Consider the following 20675-nt stretch of genomic DNA (forward strand, 5'->3'; position numbering starts at 1 on the left):
GCTTTAAGTGTCATTTGGGCTTCCACTAGGACTCGTCTAGTTTACTTGCTTTCTTAGAACGTTTAGTACTTGTGGAAGTGTTCTAAAGGGATCTAAGTGTCACTTAGACTTCCACCCTAGGGCATTCGACTAGTATATGCTTTAACTTGCTTTCTTTACTTGTTTTTTTTGTTAGTTTAGTTTCTAATTGTAATTATGAACGTTCCAAGTTTGTTTAGAAGACTTCTTTTCCAACTAGGGGTTCGTGCACACACATTTACTTGACTTGTGTGCAAACATGTGGAAAGAGGTTCACATCCCAAAAGTCATCATTTACACACTCACTCAACCTCAAGTGAATGGTTTTATATTAGTCACCATGATGATAACTACTATCAAAGACCCGCTATGCAACATAGGCCTAGGCATAACTCTCATAAGGAACCTAGAGTTGACCTTCCTCCCTTTCATGGAAAGAATAATGTTGAGGATTATGTGGATTAGGAGATGAAGGTGGAACAACTTTTCACTTACCACAATGTGAGTGAAGAGAGAAGAGTTCCAATGGATACCCTTAGCTTTCAACGGTATACCATGTACGGGTGGACTTCCCTTGAAAGGGAAAGAATAATTCATCATGAACCTCCAATTCAATATTGGAATGAGCTTAAAAGTGCCTTAAAGAGAATGCACATTCCTCCCTATTATGAGAGAGAGTTAATAGACAAGCCCTAAAGACTCCAACAAAGAAATCAAAGTGTAGAAGAATATAGGCAACATATGGAGTTTCTCATGATGAGAGCTGGAATTAGGGAAGAGGAAAGGACCACCATTGTAAGGTTCCAAAGTGGTCTTAACTTAGAAATTAGACACAATATTGAACTATTACCCTATAAAGACCTTAATGAATTGGTTCAACTTTGTGTGAGGGTAGAACAACAACTTAGAAGGAAGCGTAGCCTTAGGAAAGAATCTACCTCATACCCTAAGAAGGACTTCAAGAAGGAGGGTCACTCCTCTTATTCAAAGGAAAGAACACTAGAAAAACAAAAAGAAAAATCTTCCAATGTAACTAGGACTAGTTCCATTAAGTGCTTTAAGTTCTTAGGAAGAGGACACATAGCTTCCCAATACCCCACAACGAAAACAATGATCATTAAGGGTAATGCAATCCTAAGTAAGGAAAACACTTCATCTTCATCATCCTTAAGTGAAGAAGATGCAAGCCTTAGTTCTAGTGAGGAAGCATCATGTAGTGGTGACTTATTGGTTGTGCAAAGGTTTCTTATGTAACGACTCGCCTTAGCAGTCACACTACGGAACAACACAACACACTATTGAAATGTATACTAAAATAGTATAATAAGAATATTTACTACACTACATTTTTACCCAATGGCTATGGCTATGGCCATAAACCACGACCATGACTGTAGGTCTTTGCCACTACAATTTTTACTCCGTGGCTATGGCTATGAACCATGACCATGGCTGCATGTCTCAACCACTTCCGTTTTTCCCCATGGCCATGGCTATAGATCTCAACCACTTCACTTTTACCCCATGTCCATGGCCATGAACCACGGCCATGGCTGCAGGTCTCAAAAGTTTTTGCATTTTTCATGGACTTCACCTTCGATTCTTACCTTCTCTTCACCAACCTTCCTTTTAAACATGATTTACACCTATGATTACTACTACACTCGTGCAAGCAACCCAAAAACCATAGAAATTTTGACATGCATGCATCAAACTTGATGATCACCCATTTTTACCCAACTCATTCAAGAATACCACAACCTCAAACAACATGCAACCTACCTAACTCAATTACTCAGCTCCCAAATCACATCCAAAATAATGATCCAACTACATGCAACCCAAAATGTACAAAAATTTGAGTTCTAGCTTCCATTACCTCGTATTAGATTGAAAATCCAAGCTTTTAGCCTACGGGAATGAAGAAGAAGAAAATAAAAATGCTTCGGGTTGAAGTCTCCAACAACCTTGCTACTTTCCTTGCTTCTAACTAGCTCAACCACCAACAACATGGCTTAGCCAAGAAAAGGGAATGAGAAAAAAAGAAAATGAAAGGGGGGAAAGTTTTACGGGTCTCATAACCTCCCTAACAAGAAGAATTTTCGTCCACGAAAGTAGACTTGCTTGGGAATAGGAAATGATACTATTGACTAGTAGCTACATCCCACAAAATCTTCACCAAGCCAATCGACTTGCCTCTCAACTCTTTTAACTTAAAATCAACAACAACTACAAGTTTCTTCTTATAAGTCAGGTTCTCCTTAACCTGAACTTCATCCATTTCTACAACATGACTCGCATCATGAACGTACTTCCTCAACAGGAAAATATGAAACACATGTTCCCCCTCAGCAAACTCTAAAGGCCTCCGCCTTTTATGAACTTATGATTTCTACCTACTCTAGGCAGTCCTCAACCTCTCTTGAATCAACTTCACCTTCTTAGTAGTCTGTAGGACTAACTCTAGTCCCACAACCACTGATTCTCCATCTTGGTACCAACACAGAGGAATCATACATCTTCTGCCATACAAGGCTTCAAACGGTGTCATCCCAATACTAGCATGAAAGCTATTATTGTACATGAACTCCACCAATGGTAGGACTTCCTCCCAACTCCCCAAGTTGTCTAGTACATAAGCCCTCAACAAATGCTCTCTAATTGACCATCCATTTGTGGATGATAAACAGAACTCATGTAGTTAGCGAAAAAACACATAGAAAGGGGGGTTGAATATGTGTGTATGAACAAAGGAATTTTAAAAACTTTTTCGCAAGTAAGCTTTTTTTCGTCCAGTAAAAATATTATTTTGAATGCTTAACTGAAATTGTGCAGGATTAGTTCAACAAAAGATTTTTGCATCTAAGAGTTTATCGTTTGCACAGGAAAAATGCTTCTTAAACGAAAATTGTTCTTTAGGATAATAAATTAAACAAGTGTGGTTTTCGTCTGAAGATAGTTGTAATGACGATAAGCATTGGATGAAGTTTTCAGTATATTGAATCAACTAAATAAAATTGCATTTGAAACATAAAAAAAGTGCAAGTATTTTTATACTGGTTCGCTCAAATTAAGCTATGTCCAGTCTCCTTCAAATGAAAGGTTCCACTAGATATTCAATGAAGTACAAGTATTATTTGTTCAGCCTTTTCAGGCTTGTAGTGAGTATTCTCGACCACTATTGGTCCCGAGTATTCTCAACCACTCTTGGTTGGCTAATAACACTAGTATTCTTTGTTTAGCCTCTTCAATCTCTTAGTGAGTATTCTCGACCACTCTTGGTCCCAAGTATTCTCAACCACTCCTGGTTGGCTAGCTTCACTCACTAACTTTAGTATTCTTTAATCAGCCTCTTCAGGCTCTCAGTGAGTATTCTCAACCACTCCTGATCCTGAGTATTCTCAACCACTCCTGGTTGGCTATTAATACTAGTATTCTTTGTTCAGCCTCTTCAGCCTCTCAGTGAGGATTGTCGACCACTCCTAGCCCTCTAACTTCACTTATTAGCACTAGTATTCTTTATTCAACCACTTCTGGCTGGCAGTGAGTATTCTTTGACAAGCCTCTCCAGGCATTTACAAGTATTCTTTTCCTAGCCTCTTCAGGCTTTACATATGATGGATATATGATTTGGTTTGAGTGTTTGGTTTACTCTCACAGAGAATACAAATATTTCTACACTCACTAAGGTACACGTTCTTAAGTTACACTTATAACTCCTTAGTCTACAGAGATAAATACACTATGGTACATTTGACTCTATAAGCTCTGTCTCTGGTTTCATTGCTTCATGTGCTGGATATCACTCTTTGCCAACCTTTCCAGGTTTGAAGTTATGACATATATATAGTCTTGTAAAATTTGCCTGTTGCAAGTGTCCGTTGAAGCAGATGTTGTCGTTCATGACTAGTTCGATCTTCTCATTTAATGCATTAGATCTTGCATTAAATGTTGCTTCCTGTTTATAAACATTGCGTGAAGTCTTCTTCGTTTGTTAGCTATTGTGTCTAACTTTAATTGAGACCTAGGAACTTTTTGTTCTTTTTTAGTCATCGTAGCTTTAGAGCATTGTCCTTATCTGAAAAAGTGATGTATTTTTTCTGACACATGCCTGCTTTTACTTTTGGCGTGCTTTTCTTTTTCTTCATCTTTTTCTTTAATTACGCGATCATATTGAGAGCTTTTATATGATCGTAGACGATGCCTAATTTATCCTTTGAGACTTGATTCTTTAGATACTTGCATGGCAGTCTTCGTCTGCATCTGATAGTCCATTTGCATTTCATGTCTTGATCTTTGTCTGAGCATTTGTTCTTGATGCTTTGACTTTCTATGGTCTGGTCAATCATTGTGAATGGACAGACTTTGTTTCTGTCTGGAATACTTTTCAGTCTGCGCTGTTGATAGACTATGGCCAAGGCCAAGGAATCCAAGAGGTGATATCTTAAAAGAACCAAGAGGAATGGGATGATCTTCAAGACCTTTTTCATATATTTTGTAAATAGTCTCTTGTATAGGTTATTTTTGCCTTTGTATTTGTGAGACACTTTACTTGCTTTTTCCTAGTGATTGTATATTGTTTTTAAGGTAGGCTACTTGGAGAGTTTAGCTCCATTTAACCTCCCTAGTTGATACATTCATTTTGTATTTTTTCAGTAGGGAAAAGGGGGTGACATTTAGCAATGCTTGAGGGTGTGCTTAGAAATTGGGCCTGAGTTGGGCCTAGGCAAAATTTTGCATATTGGACTCATTTTGCTCCTAATTTTTCATAGATTTGATTTAGCTAGGTCTCATCATCATATGATGAACCTAACTAAACCAAATCAAGGATTTTCAAATTAAATCATGGAGCATTTTGAGCCAAAGGCCGCCTAGCCCTTCCTTTCCTCTTTGGCCGAAATTTCAAGCATTCCTTCTTGAGTTTTGAAGCTTGTCTTGCAAGCTTCTAAACTCAAGCAAGGTAAGCTTACCTTACCATGGTTCTTAAGTGAACCATGGTCAAGGTTAGCTTCTCCTGCAAGCTAGCTAAACCGTAGGGAGTTAAGTACACCTTACCATGGTTCCTAGTGAACCATGGTTAAGGTTAACTTCTCCTAGAAGCTACCTCTACCCTATATATTTGTAACTCCTTCATTTGTAATCACTTTTTGAACATTTGAGAAATAAAATTCTGATTTCTCTCTCAAGAGTCCCTTACCAAAACCGAAGAGAATTCTCTCTCAAGGTTTCTCACCAAAGTTTCTTCAAACTTTGCATTGGTTCCTCAAGCTTCTACAACAAGCTAGGAGTAACCGAACTTCCTTCTAAGGCTTCTCCTCCATTGAAGGCTTCTTCATGGAGATTTCAAGCTTCTTCCAAAGGATAACCTCAAGAACATTCAGTCCAAGCATGGAGGAGTTGAAGTTCACCAATCTTCTTCAACTTAGCTCCATCAGCTGTCCTTTGTTTAATATGTTGTTGACTTTCTTCTGCTATTTGACCAACCCTCGTCTGAGTTCTTATCTTGCGCTCTAGGTTGTGCTTGACACACCTTCATTTGATATTTAATTTATTATCATCTGGCTCATATTTCATATTCCATCTATTATTCAACTTTGTTTACACTTCGTGTGATCCTTATGCTAAGATTTCCATTGACTCTTCTTTGTCTGAGATTTATCGTCGTCTGGTGCTTATATCGTTTTTCATTTATCATATGGCTTTGCTTTGACATTTTGTTTTGGCCTTTCGTCTATGGTCTGTGTTGTCCGAAGCTTGTTTATTTTCCTTTTTGTGCTAGTCTTGGCTTTGTTGACTTTTCCATCTGGTGTAGGAAGTGACACATGTACATGCTCTATTCTTCAACTTGTCTGTACTTATGTTTTTCTGAAACACTAACACACTTGTTAGAAATAACATGTATTATATTTGTCTCATTCAAAACCTTACTGGGAATTGCTTCATCTGACTTAACAACTCAATCTCAACCTCGTGCCTAAGGCTTGGTGTAGACACTACCAAAATCTGGAAGTGAATCTCAGATCCTTGTCTGAAATAATACTTGAAGGCAACTTGAGAAACCGTACTATTTCCCTCATATATAATTGTGTCAACTTCTCCAAGGACCACTTGATATTAAGAGGCAAGAAATATGCACACTTAGTTGATTTGTCAACCACAACTCAGATAACATCACTATTCCTGACTTCGTACTTTACTCAAAATGGCAGCTTGTAATTGATATAGCTCAATCTGACCCTTATACATCGGTCGCTTCATACATGTCTACCTCGACCTTGCCCACACACGGGGTCAATTAAGTCCTAGAGGAGAACACATCCTCCACTCTAGGGGACAACTTCTCAAGGAGGGTTTTTTCAACAAATTGGGCTCTTAGAGCTCCACAACACTCTCAATCCACACAATGAGATGAGCAACTTTGAAAACATCTCCCGTAGTCCTGGTGATCAACAACTCATCATCACAGCACAATAGCACAGTTATCATCTCACTAGCTCAACTATCAACTCATTTCAACTTTAAACAACACAATCAACTCAACAACTCAATAACTCAACTCACAATTTACAACTCAACCATCACAAAGTAATATCTTTTCAACATATAGTACAACATACAACTTTATAACAACATACAACTATCATCTAACAACTTAGCAATAGAGTTTACTAATAACTTTTATATCATCTCAACACATTTACACACTTCACATCATACTTTTCACAACTCGCAACATAAAATAGTCAACACACAATTTGTAAACAACTTCAACAACAAACCACATATTCAACACATTTTTATTTAGCACAAAAACTCACTCAACGTATAACTCTTCTACTCATTTAGCTCCTCTGTACAACTTCATAACTTCACCACTCAGTTACGACATGCATCTCACATGTCACTACCAAGTATCCTCATCATGCTACACAACATCATCATTCAACACAAAACACATCAACCCATTCTATGCAATGATCTCTAACCACTTACAACATTCACAACACATAATAACTACTTATACATCTCATTTACATCCCATCTTTATCACAAAAACATCACCAATAACATCATTATTCAATATTTTATCATCTACTATCAACACACAACATTTTCATCACATAATACAGCTGATACTACATGTTTACAACTCATTTATCATGCCAACATACACAAATAAACAACATAAATCAACTTAAGCACTTGAAACAACTTTCAATTTAACCAAATCTCTTATTGTGAAATGGCAGCCTTCACATAAAATAGCATATATGAGTTTATAATACTCCTATCATTCTCATCCTTATCTCATGAAGACATCAAGTCTTAATTCCATCATCTATCTTGTTAAAAATTCTAAAAACTGCAACACTTAACCTAAAACCTAACAACCTAACCTTTGCTTACTAAAAAGGTCATAATTAGAGTTTTAGACCTCCTTTTTGGGTGATTCCAGCGCCATGGGAAAGCTAACATCCAAGGCTACAATTTTTATTAGGACCTCAAGGCCAAATTCGGTCATCTAGCCTCACAGCTGCAGCGTGCAAATCAGCGCTTTGGCGTTGGATTTTTGCGAGCTCGTTTTCTTCCTACAACTAGAGCTGTCAAAATGGGCCAGCCCGGTCCATGTGGGCCGGCCCACCTTGACCCACTTTAAAAACGAGCCAACCCAACCTGTCTCACTTTTGATTTTCTAAAAAAAAATTTGGCCCGGCCAAGCCTACCACGGGTTGGTGGGTTATACGGGTTAGCCCACCAGCCCACCAAAATTTAAAAAAGAAATTATCAACAAAATTTAAAATATAAAATTAATTATAAATTAACATAATAGTCATAAAATTAGCATCACTAATAGTCATAAGTCATAACTCATCATACAAAATTAAATACAAATCATGATAAAAGTCTAAAATAAAAATTTTCAATATCCCATCATACAAAATTAACTACAAATCATACTTAAATTTTTATTGCAAAAAAAAAAGTGGTGGGTTGGTGGGCTACTCGACCCACCACGGGTTTAACCCGGGTGGGCCGGGTTGAGATATACCCACCTACTATAAAACTTCAATTTTTTTTGGCCAGGCCCGACCCGTTTTCAAGGTGGCCGGGTTGGCCCATGGGTCTCGGCCCACTTTGACGGCTCTACCCACAACTATCACTATGAACCATGGCGATGTCTGTAGGTCTCTACCACTACACTTTTACCCCATGGCTATGACCATGAACCACGACCATGATTGCAAGTCTTTGCCACTAAAATTTTTACTCCATGGCTATGGTTATGAACCACAACCATAGCTACAAGTCTCAACAACTTCATTTTTGCCCCATGGCCATGGCCTTAAACCATGGCCATGCCAGCAGGTCTTAAGCACTTCACTTCTACCGCATGCCCATGCCCACGAACCACAACCATGGTTGCAGGCCTTGGAATTTTCTACATTTTTCATGGATTTCACCTTCGATTCTCACCTTCTTTTCACCAATCTTCCCTTTAAACATGATCTACACCCGTGATTAAAGCAACCCAAAAACCATAGAAATTTTGACATGCATGCATCAAACTTGATGATCACCCATTTTTGCCCAACTCATTCAAGAATACCACAACCCGAAACAACATGCAACCCATCCAACTCAACTACTCAAACCCTAAATCACATCCAAGATGATGATCCAACTACATGCAACCCAAAATGTACAACAATTCGAGTTCTAGCTTCCCTTACCTTGTATTGGATTGAAAACCTGAGCTTCGAGCCTACGAGAATGAAGAAGAAGAAGAAAATAAAAATGCTTCGGGTGGAAGACTCTAACAAGCTTGCTACGTTCCTTGCTTCTAACTAGCTCAACCTTCTAGATCAACCACCAACACCATGGCTCATCCAAGAAAGGGAATAAGAACGAAAGGAAAAATGAGAGAGGGGAAAGGATTATGGGTTTCACAACCTCCCTAACAAGAAGAATTTTTGTTCCCGAAAATATACTAGCTTCGGAATAGAAAAGGATACAACTTTCTACACTGCTAGTCAACCTCCCAAATAGCCTCACTAGTAAATACATCCCACAAAATCTTCACCTAGCCAATTGACTTGCCTTTTAACTCTTTTAACTTAAAATCAACAATAGCTACAAGTTTCTTCTTATAAGTCAGGTTCTTCTTAACCTGAACTCCATCCATACCTTGTCCTGAATGTAGTCTTAGGTGTGTCACTCTCCTTCACCCTAATCTGGTGATAACCTGACCTTAAGTCAACCTTGGAGAACATTGATGCTCCTTTAAGCTGATCCATCAAGTCATCTATCCTACAAAGTGAATATTTGTTCTTGATAGTCAACTTGTTTAATTGTCTATAATCTACACATGACATGTGTAGTCCTTTACATGTTGTTGAATCCTAGACTAACTTGTTTGACCTAATTTTTGGTGTTGTTTGAGTCAAATATTTGGTGCGTCTTTTTGCTTATTAAATCTGAGCCTACCTAAATGTTCTTTTTCTTTATATGATTGAGTTCATGATTTGCTATTAGTTCTAGCAAATTTCCTAGAGTTAGGTTTCCTTGAGTTTCCTTTTGTGGCTTAAACTTATATCAATTTTTAAAGCATTAAAACAGAGACAAAACAGAGGTGTATGTGTTCTAAAAGCATTAGAAAAACAAAAGAAAGAGTGCTTAAAAATTTGACCTAAAAATAGCACAAAATTGTGAAGCACTAGTTGAACATTACTATTGAACACCTCTTGTTTTGTGTGAAAATTTTGGCAGCAGATTTTTATGCTTAAATCCGAGACTCTTGATTGACTAAAAGGCATTAAAATCCTGTGTTAAAAAGAAAAGAAAGAGTGCAAAAGAAGTTATAATTTTGGTATTTTGTATGTGCTTTGCTTTTAATTTTTTCTGACCAGCCACATATACATTACTTTGAGTCTTATTTTAATTTGTAATCTTAGCTTCTATTTTGTAATCTACTCTAGTGTCATTGGTAGGTTTTCCTTTGTGTACTAGCCTTTCAAATTGTGCCTTAATTGTTGCTTGTCTTTCTTTGGACTTCTTTCTAGTCTTGTCTCATTTCTTTCCACCAATTGGTGTAACTGTTCCTAACTGTTCCTTTTCAGTTTTTGCATTAATATTCCAGCATCTTAAGGTGTGTTGAGTGCCTTGTGGAAGGTGTTGAAGGCCAAGCTGAAGGGAAGCCAACATTGAAGGCTTTTGGTGGTGACTTAGGAGGCTTGTTTCTCTATTGGAAGGGAACCTTGGAAATTAAACACCTAGGAGTAACCACCATCAAGGTTACTTCTAAAAGAGGAGTATTACACACTTGTGAGGGCTGCAACTTAGTGGCTGAATTGGAAGAAGAAGGAGCAAAGTTTTTGTGAAAATTTTGTGAAAACAAGAAAATTAGTAACAAATTTAGTGACGGAAATTTTTATTTCAAAATTTCCATTTCTAAATTCGTCACTAAAATTGTCACTAATTAGTGGCTGAATTTTGTTTCTTAAAACTTTTGGTGCAGCCATTAATTTCATTTTGAGTGAATTTGCATTTCATTTGAATGTGAATTTACATTTTATTTGGTGTAAATTTGCATTTCATTTGGTGTAAATTCACATTTCATCTCTTGTAAATTTTTGAACTTTTCATTTTTGTACAAGGCCTTTATTAGGAGTGTCTTGGAGTGCCTTTGGTGTATCTCCACCTCTCCTTAGTGTTTTCAAGTAGGTAAATAAGTTTAGTGCTTGTGAGTGGTCCTTGGAAGTCTTTGGTACTTTCCAAGCTCTCACCTAGGTTTACTTGCCTTAAACGCGTAGTTTATGTTTTCTTGCCTTTAAGTTTTCTTTCAATTTAGGTTTTCATGCAATTTATGTTTTAAGCAATTTATGTTTTCAGCAATTTAAGTTTTCAAGCAATTTATGTTTTCATGCAATTTATGTTTTCCAGCAATTTATGTTTTCAAGCATTGAATAACTGTACACTTTAGGCACTTATGTGTTATTTTCTTTTTGAAAATATCTTTGTGAAAATTGCTTTGTGCAATAAACGTACAAAGGGGTTTAGAGATTTTTACTTGAAGAAGCTTGGTTATTAAGTGGCTCTTTAGTAGCTCACCTCCCTCCATAGTTCAATTTGTACTCTTAGACCTCCAAGTGCCAAGTCTAGCACTTCCAAAAATATTATTTTCTTTAAAAACTATTTTTGTGTAAAAATCCCTTTTGTCTAAAAATGCTCAAGATTCCTCTCCTAATGAAAGTGAAGGCTCTCCAAAAAGTCTTTCTTACTTAACCAAAGAGCTTAAATCACTTAAATTATGGAGAAAGCAAGAGGCCATTCAAAAGGAAAAAGAGAAAATTGAAAGAGAAGGCCAACTTTCTTATTTAGAGGAAGAATTGAGAATTCTTAGGAAAGAAGAGGAAGAACTTAGAGAAGAAATGAGAAAACAAAAGAGAAGGAGTAGGAGCTCACACTCCTAATATACATCTTCTAATGAAAGCATGAATCAAGGGGATCACTACCAACCCGCACCTAGAAGGACTATAAGGCCTAGGGAAGTCAAAGTTGACCTCCCACAATTCTTTGGAAAAGATGAGGTGGAGTTATATCTAGATTAAGAGATGAAGGTTGAGCAACTTTTTGCTTGCCACAAGGTAAGTGACGAGAGAAAGGTCCCTCTGGCTACCCTTAGCTTCCAAGGGCATGCCATGTATTGGTGGACGACCTTAGAAAGAGAAAGACGCCTCCATAACGACCATCCTATCCAATACTGGAATGATCTTAAGAGTGACATGAGGAGGAGGCACATTCCCATCTATTATGGGAGGGAGCTTATGAATAAGCTCCAAAGGTTCCAACAAAGAGACATGTCTGTAGAACAGTACAGGCAAAAAATGGAGCTTTACATGATGATGGCCTGTATAAGGGAAGAGGAAGCTACTACTGTAGCTAGATTATTGAGTGATCTTAATTTAGAGATAAGAGACCAAGTGGAGCTACTACCCTACAGGGACCTAAATGACTTGGTCTAACTTTGTGTAAAGGTAGAACAACGAAAACTAAGAAAATCCTTTTTTAAAAGAGATAGCTCCCACTCTTCATCTCTAAAAAAAGATCATAAGAGGGAGGGAAAATCATTTGAAAAGAAAAAAGTTTTTGAACCATCCAAGGATCTAGCTAGAGAGAAGGACAAAGGAAAAAGGAAGGTCACTCCACACACTAGTACTAGGACTAGTGATATTAAGTGCTTTGAGTGTTTAGGGAGAGGCCACATTGCCTCCCAATGCCCCACCAAGAAGGTCATGATCATGAGGGGGCATGACACTTATAGTAGTCAAGAGAAGACTACTACTTCCTCTAGTGATAGTGAGGAAGAAGCAAGTGAACATGAGGAAAATGTGGAAGATACTTTTCCTTATGAAGGGGAGCTCTTAATGATTAGGAGAGTCCTCAATAACCAACCTAGTGGTACCCTATCACAAAGGGAGAACATTTTTCATACTAGATGCAAAGTTTCAAATAATGCAAGTTCTCTCATTGTTGATAGTGGGTCATGGTGCAACTGTTGTAGCACTAGGCTGGTTGAAAAGTTGGGTTTAACTACTAATCCCCATCCTAAACCTTATCAATTACATTGGCTTAATGAGGATGGTGATCTAGTAGTTGACCAACAAGTAAAGGTCAAGTTATCCATTGGGAATTATGAAGATGAAGTTTTATGTAATGTAGTACCAATGGAGGCTTGTCATATCTTACTAGGAAGACCATGAAAATTTGATAAGAAAACCATGCATAATGGCCTTACTAATGAGATATCCTTTACTCATAGAGAAAATAAGTTTGTGCTTCATTCTCTTTCTCCTCAACAAGTGGCAGAGGATCAAGCACAAATGAAACTCAAGAGAGATAGTGAGAGAAAATTTCAAAAAAAAAAGAAAAAAAAAAGAAAAAAAAGTCCATGAAAAGTAGGGACAAAGAGAATTCTAGAGAAAGGAGTCCCCTCCCTAGAAGTTGTTAATCAACAGAAGGAAATTTCAAAACAAACTCTCTTTAAACAACCTCTTTTATCCTTCTGTGTACAAGGACTCTAACTTGCCCTGCCACATCTGGTGGACATGAGACTTTACCTAAGGGGGTATAAATTATTTTAAAGGAATTTGATGATTTATTTCCTCCCGAGGGTCCAATGGGCCTTCCTTATTTAAGAGGGATAGAACATCAAATTGATTTGGTGTCTGGGGCTAGCCTACCTAATAGGCCTGCCTATAGGACCAACCCCCAAGAGACTAAAGAAATAGAGTCTCAAGTCCAAGAGTTGTTGGAGAAAGGCTGGGTTCGAAAGAGCTTAAGTCCTTGTGTTGTCCCAGTGTTGTTGGTTCCCAAGAAAGATGGCAAATGGAGAATGTGTTATGATAATAGAGCCATCAACAATATCACTGTAAAATATAGACATCTTATCCCTAGGCTTGATGATATGCTAGATGAGCTTCATGGAGCCATCATATTCTCTAAAGTTGATCTTAAAAGTGGTTACAATCAAATTAGAATTAAAGAAGGTGATGAATGGAAAACCGCTTTCAAGACCAAGTTTGGATTATATGAATGGCTAGTGATGCCCTTTGGGCTCACTAATGCTCCTAGTACTTTCATGCGTCTTATGAATCATGTCCTAAGGGATTGTATAGGTAAGTTTGTTGTAGAGTATTTTGATGATATCCTTATATATAGTAGGTGCCTAAGTGATCATCTAGGACACTTAAGGCAAGTCTTTCATATACTTAGGAAAAATTAACTTTTTGGAAACTTAGAAAAATGTACCTTTTGTGTAGATAGTGTTATATGTTTAGGGTTTATTATTAAAAGAAAAAGGGGTTCATGTGGACCCCAAGAAAATCAAAGCCATCCAAGAATGGCCTACTCCTAAAAGTGTTGGAGATATTAGGAGCTTCCATGGTTTGACAAGCTTTTATAGGAGGTTTGTTCCTAATTTCTCCACACTTGCCTCCCCATTGAACGAATTGGTTAAGAAAAATGTGGAGTTCATTTGGGGAGAGCAACAAGAGAAAACCTTCCTAGCCTTAAAGGATAAACTCACCTATGCACCACTTCTAGCTCTTCCAGATTTTTCAAGAACTTTTGATCTATAATGTGATGCCTCTAGAGTTGGCATAAGAGCGGTTTTGTTACAGGGTGGGCACCCAATTGCTTATTCCAGTGAAAAACTTAAAGGTGTCTCCCTTAACTACCCTACCTATGACAAAGAACTCTATGCTTTGGTTAGGGCCCTTCAAACTTGGGAACACTACCTTATTCCCAAGGAGTTTGTCATTCATAGTGACCATGAGTCACTTAAGTATTTGAGGGGCCAAGGAAAACTCAACAAAAGGCATGCTAAATGGGTAGAGTTCTTGGAACAATTCCTATAATTGATCAAATACAAGAAAGGGAAAAACAATGTTGTGGTTGATGCCCTTTCTAGGAGACATACTTTGCTAGTCTCCCTTGGATCTCAAATCTTGGGATTTGATCACATAAAGGAATTGTATTCCAATGAGTCCGAGCTTAATGAATACTATACCATGTGTTTAGCAAAGCCTCAAGGAGTTTTCTATATTTCTGAAGGGTACTTGTAGAAAGAAGGTAGAATATGTATACCCCAAGGATTTATTAGAAAACTCCTTGTAAAAGAAAGTCATGAGGATGGACTCATGGGGCACTTTGGAGTTGAAAAGACTCTAAGCTTTTTAAAATAAAAATTCTTTTGGGCCCACATGAGGAGGGATGTTGAAAGGTTTTGCTCTAGATGTATAGCTTGCTTGCAAGCAAAGTCTAAAGTAATGCCTCATGGCTTCTATACACCTTTTCCAGTTGCTAACTCTCCATGGGTTGATATAAGTATGAATTTCATTTTGGGCTTGCCCAAGACCCAGAGAGGCATGGATTCTATTTTTGTGATAGTGGACAGATTTAGTAAAATGGCTCATTTTATACCCTGCCACAAAATAGATGATGCAAGCAACATAGCAAGACTCTTCTTCAAGGAAGTGGTTAGACTTCATGGTCTACCCAAGACAATTGTGTCAGATAGGGACACTAAGTTCCTTATCCATTTTTGGAAAACTCTTTGGAGTAGGCTAGGAACTAAACTACTTTTCTCAACTACTTGTCATCCCCAAACTGATGGGCAAACAGAAGTAGTTAATAGATCCCTATCTACAATGTTAAGGACAGTCCTTAAGGGTAACCATAAGTCTTGGGATGAGTACTTGCCCCATATTGAATTCGCTTATAATAGGGTAGTTCATAAGACTACCAAAATCTCAGCTTTTGAGGTTGTTTATGGTTTTAACCCTCTCACTCCTTTGGACCTAATACCCTTACTAGATTCTTCTCATTATTTTCATAAAGAAGGGGTATCTAGGGTTGATTTTGTGAAGAAATTACATGAGAAGGTTAAAACACATATACAACAACAAAATGAGAGAACTACTTTAGAAAGAAGAAAAGGTAAGAAAGACCTCATTTTTGAGGAAGGAGATTGGGTTTGACTTCATTTGAGGAAGGAAAGGTTCCCTTCTCAAAGGAAGTCTAAACTCAATCCAAGAGGAGATGGTCTTTTTCAGGTCCTCCAAAGAATTCAATGATAATGCTTACAGGTTAGATCTTCCTAGTGATTATGGAGTAAGTAACACTTTTAATGTTAGTTATCTTATTCCCTTTGTAGGTTATGATGAGGAAGATGACCCTACAGATTTGAGGACAAATCCTTCTCAAGAGGAAGGGGATGATAGACCATGGGCCAAGGGCCCAATCACTAGAGCTATGACCAGGAGCATACAAGAAGAGTTGGACATCTTGAAGACCAGTGGGCTTTTCAAGACCAAGATACTCTTCACTTGGACTACTCTATCATGAAGAGAAGGCCTAAGTTCTACTTGTGTATAGTTTGTACATAATCTCATGTATAGGTCTATTTTTGCCTTTGTATTTGTGAGACACTTTACTTTCTTTTTATTAGTCATTGTGTATTGATTTTAGGGTGGGTTACTTGGAGATTTTAACTCCATTTAACCTCTTTTTTTGATACATTCATTTTCTATTTTTTCAGTAGGTGAAAAGGGGTGGCGTTTAGCAATGCTTGAGGGTGTGACTAGTAATTGGGCCAGAATTGGGTCTAGGCAAAATTTTACATATTAGACTCATTTTGCTCCTAATTTTTCATATATTTGATTTAGCTAGGTCTCATCATCATTGGATGAACCTAACTAAACCAAATCAAACATTTTTGAAATAAATCAAGTGAGCAAAATGAGTTTGTGTCGCCTAGCCTATGTCTTCCTCCTTTGGCCAGATTCACTATTCACTCTCTTCAAGCTTAGAAGCTTGAAGCACAAGCTTCTCCTTAGCTTGCTTACCAAGCAAGCTAAGTGAGAAGCTTGCTCTCCAAGTTACTAAACCTTGGACGGTCAAGTTAATCTCACCATGGTTCCTAGTGAAGCATGGTTAAGGTTAGCTTGCTCTCCAAGCTACCTCTCCCTATATATTTGTAAATCCTTCATTGTAACTCACTTTTGACATTTATGAGATGTAGAATTCAGAATTCTCTCTCATTATCAAGAGTCTCTAACCGTAGAGAACTTCCTTTCTTAGTTCTCTCTCAAGAGTTCTTCACCTTGAAGCTTGGTTCCTCAAGCTTTCTCACTTCTTCAAGAGGTGATCGAACCACTTTTGGTGCTTCTCCTCTATTGAAGTTTTCTTCAAGGAGCTTCTGCCATTATTGAAGTGTTCTAACCTCAAAGAGCAAGGTCTTGGACGGTGGAGAATTTGAAGAACATTCATCCTCTTCAACCTTCTTACTGTTTTGTCGTTGTAAGAATCGACTTTGATATTCTTTTTCTTCGGGGGTCCAACTCTTGATAAGAAAAATGATTATTCAAAGAAAGACGAAGGATAAAAAATCAAGACATTTGATTTCAATGTGTCAAGTTGAATAGTGTTACCTTAGAACGAAGTAACGCTTTATCTGAAGCTGTCTTATGCTTCTTCGATTTGGGTGGAGCATCTTGTTCCTCATCATCACCCTTCCATTGATGGGTATCATCTAGATGTTAAGGGACTCGCTGAGCAAGGGTCGCTGTTAATAAAAATTCAAATGTTATTTTAGGTTCGAGAAGTAAAAGGAAAAAACAAGAGCAAATTGAAATAATTATTAGAGGAAATTCTTTTACCCGGGTGTACAACTGTTCTATCGACCCAACAAAGTGGCCACCACTTATCCCTTAGAAAATCATGCACTGAACATCTCGCATAAGTGACTCGATCTTTTACAGGGATACTTTTGTGTTCCAAGTAAAAGGGATCGAGAGTCTTAACCCAAGGGGGATAAGACAAATATTTCACTAAACCAAAAAGAGCACTTGGAAGAGGAGGAATGTTTTTTGGACAAAATTTTTCGAAAGTAGTTACTTCTCGAGGGTTAATAACCTTATTTACGAGCATGTTCTTTCGTACCATTTTCGTTAAGGACACAGAAACATCAAAAATAGTTCGAGATGTTGTTAGGTTGATAGCAAACCTTAAAATACTGCTCGAATTGGTAATAGTACCTGGAATCTTGGGACCCTGCATAGGAAAAGGAGAATTGATTAGACGCTGAAGGAAGTCCTCGAATGGGAAGAATTTATCAGTGTAGTACTTGAACCACCAAACGAGGAAACATTTTGATACTAGGAAAGAATGAGAGAAAGTAAAGTGAATGAGGAGAAGTCATTTTTCTGGAGTCAGAATCAATTGGGTTACTGCATCATAGTCGCCCTTTTCGACACAAATATTAGTCAATTTTCTCTTTTAGTCGAAGGGGAAGAGGTTTCATCTGACATAGGTCAAACTGCCTTGCAAAAAGTTGTGGTTGGTATGGGTAGACACGTACATCTTTTTGTTTCATACCTGAGAAAATGACATCCACGACAAGAATCCAAGCCAAACATCAGTCATGTCTCGAGAAATGCACCCAACTTGGTTATTATTTTTTATCCAGGCAGGACCCACTAAGTCTGAGCAAATGAAAGGAGCAAGATCTTCCGAAAATTCCTCGAAACTGAGAATGATTTTCATGTACCTAGCAAAATTATCAACAGATCTTTTTCGAGGAGTCAAAGCTGCTAATCAAGACCCTTCAAGAGCATAGGTAATGGAATATTGAAGAGGAGCCAATTTGAGTCTTCGTTCGAAAATGGCGTTGAGCCATAATTGGAGTAACCAAAGAGGTCCTGAATGATTCCTCGGACCAATCTCACGAAATAAGCTTTCAGAAGCTTCATCTAGACAAGTATATAAAGCAGCCAATAACAATTTACTTAAGCACACTTTCTTTCGTAAATGTAGAGACTAAGCTAGGATGTAGTAATATTTCGGTACTTGGAGGGAGGGCGTGAAGAAAACATAGGATGACAACCAATAAAGCAGAAAGGCAATATGCTACGAATCAGATACAGATTACCCTGGTTGACCTTGATGAGCACTAATGAAAGCCAAATAAGTTTTCTTGTCCCAAACGATAGAGACGTCTTTAGAGGAGAGTTCTTCTTCGAAGGCATCAGGGTGATATCTATGGCCTATGGGTTTTAATCCTGTGATAGCAGCAATATCCAACAAAGTAGGACATACAAAACCACAAGGAAACTCGAAAGCTCGAGTCTCCCTGTTCCAAAAGAAAATAGCAGATAATAGCATTTGTGGGTCAAAAATATGCAGGTCATACTTAGCTAGTTGAACAAAATCAAAAATACCAGCATCTAACCAGACAGACTTCATTGAAGCTTCAACACGTTCTAACCATTGTATATGCCTATCCTTAGTAGGAGGAAAGGCCCTGAAGATCTTAGTGATGTTGGTAAAGAGAGAAAGGTCAATCTTAGGAGCATAGATAAAGGGTAGAGACTCATCATCATTACAGAATAGAATGTTGGCATATTTCTTTGTGTTTTGACTAGAAAAGGGACCTAAGAAAGCACGAAGAGAGCCATCTTGAGTTGAAAAAGGAATAAGTACCTGAGATTGGTAAATCTTGGTGCTCGCTTCTTCCATACCGGGAATAGGCACAAAAGGGTCCCTACCCCCTTCCACCACAGAAATAGAAGCATTTTCCATCAGGAGTGGTAGAGATTCAGTGGGAGAAACAGGTATTAGAGTTGGAAAAAGACCCGAAGAAGTGGCCAAAGTGGAAGCTACAGAAGAAGCCATGGCAACAACGAGAAGCAAGAAGAGCAAGGAAAGCAAGAACAGAAAAGGTTGGAGAAGAAAGAGATTCTTGTGCACAATGAAAATGGTAAAAGTAACTTTACCCTTGGTGAGACTTTTAAACAATGTAAATGGGCCTGAGGAAAATGGGCCAACGTGTCAAATCATCCGTTAAACATTTCAAATTAGGGGACAGAAGCATAGAGAAATGTGAGCATGCGCTGTCAAATTTATGAGAAGCATTAATTTCAAATATAACGGTAACCACATTTAATTAAGCGCTTCAGATTAGGTTCCATCGAAGAAGTGGAATAAGGAGTTGTCGGTTCTTTAGCCAAGAGGAGAGGTTGAATAAGTATCTATTGAAAAGGTGAAGTCAAAATAGGAATTCAGTTTTCCCTCGTCCTCGTACGCTCCTCGAAGACTAAATTCCTAGGAGGGCATTTGTTGTGGTCACTCGATTAAAAATTTATGGAACCTACTCGAATAGGGGGGTAATCGAAGAGATACCTACTAACAGGTAATATCAGAAGCTACAAGTACGCATATTCGAGGACTGCTCGAAAATTTAAAGATAAGAGGATACTGGAGGTTTCTTGAACAGTTGAGTAGTTACACCAAGGAGGTTACTAAATGTGAATCGAGGAAATAAAAAGCCATGTGGGATGAGCGGTTACGAGGAGTTACACTTAAATCCACGCGGTTTACGGAATGGACAGCGGTTATGCACCTACGATGAGCCCACACAAGATTAACAGCTCTCGATTATCTCTATAAATAGAAGAGGCAATCTCGTGTACAAAGGTCGAAAAAGTCATGCTTGGAAACTCTTTCAAGCACTCATTGCTTGCGTATATGGCTTCTGTGCACAAGATTGCTGGGTATGACTTCTTGGCCACATTTTTTCTTCTTTTTCTAGGTCTATTGTAGTCTAGTGTAGTTATAGTTTGTTAGTTACTTTTTATCAGTACTTATTGTATTTCAACAAAGCATGTAAATTGGACGATGATCTGCATTGTCAATATCTATGTTATTCACTCGATATATTTGAATGTTTATGTGCATGAGGGTTATTTTTTGATAATTGTTGATGAACATCTGGAAATCAGAATTTGCTAAATTAATTAGGACAATTATCACCGTCTTTGTCATCCTCTTAGAAAGCTTATTCACACATACCTAAATTGAAACATTTTGCTAGTTCAAACAAAAAGAATCCATAAACGAAATGTCCTGTAAACAGCTAGTCATCTTACTTGTAAAAATATAAATACCTTCTGCTTTCAAAATGTAATTGGGAAAAATCATTCAGTTGAAAAGAACACTATTCAATTACAATGTTTTCCCTATCGTATACTCTCTCAATCCTCTTCGTTTTCTAATATTCATATTAAAATTGTTTTTAACATCTTAATGTAACTTTCACT

The sequence above is a fragment of the Cajanus cajan genome, chromosome 1 (assembly GCF_000230855.2).
Source record: "Cajanus cajan strain Asha chromosome 1, NIPB_CcT2T_4, whole genome shotgun sequence".
Taxonomy (NCBI): domain Eukaryota; kingdom Viridiplantae; phylum Streptophyta; class Magnoliopsida; order Fabales; family Fabaceae; genus Cajanus; species Cajanus cajan.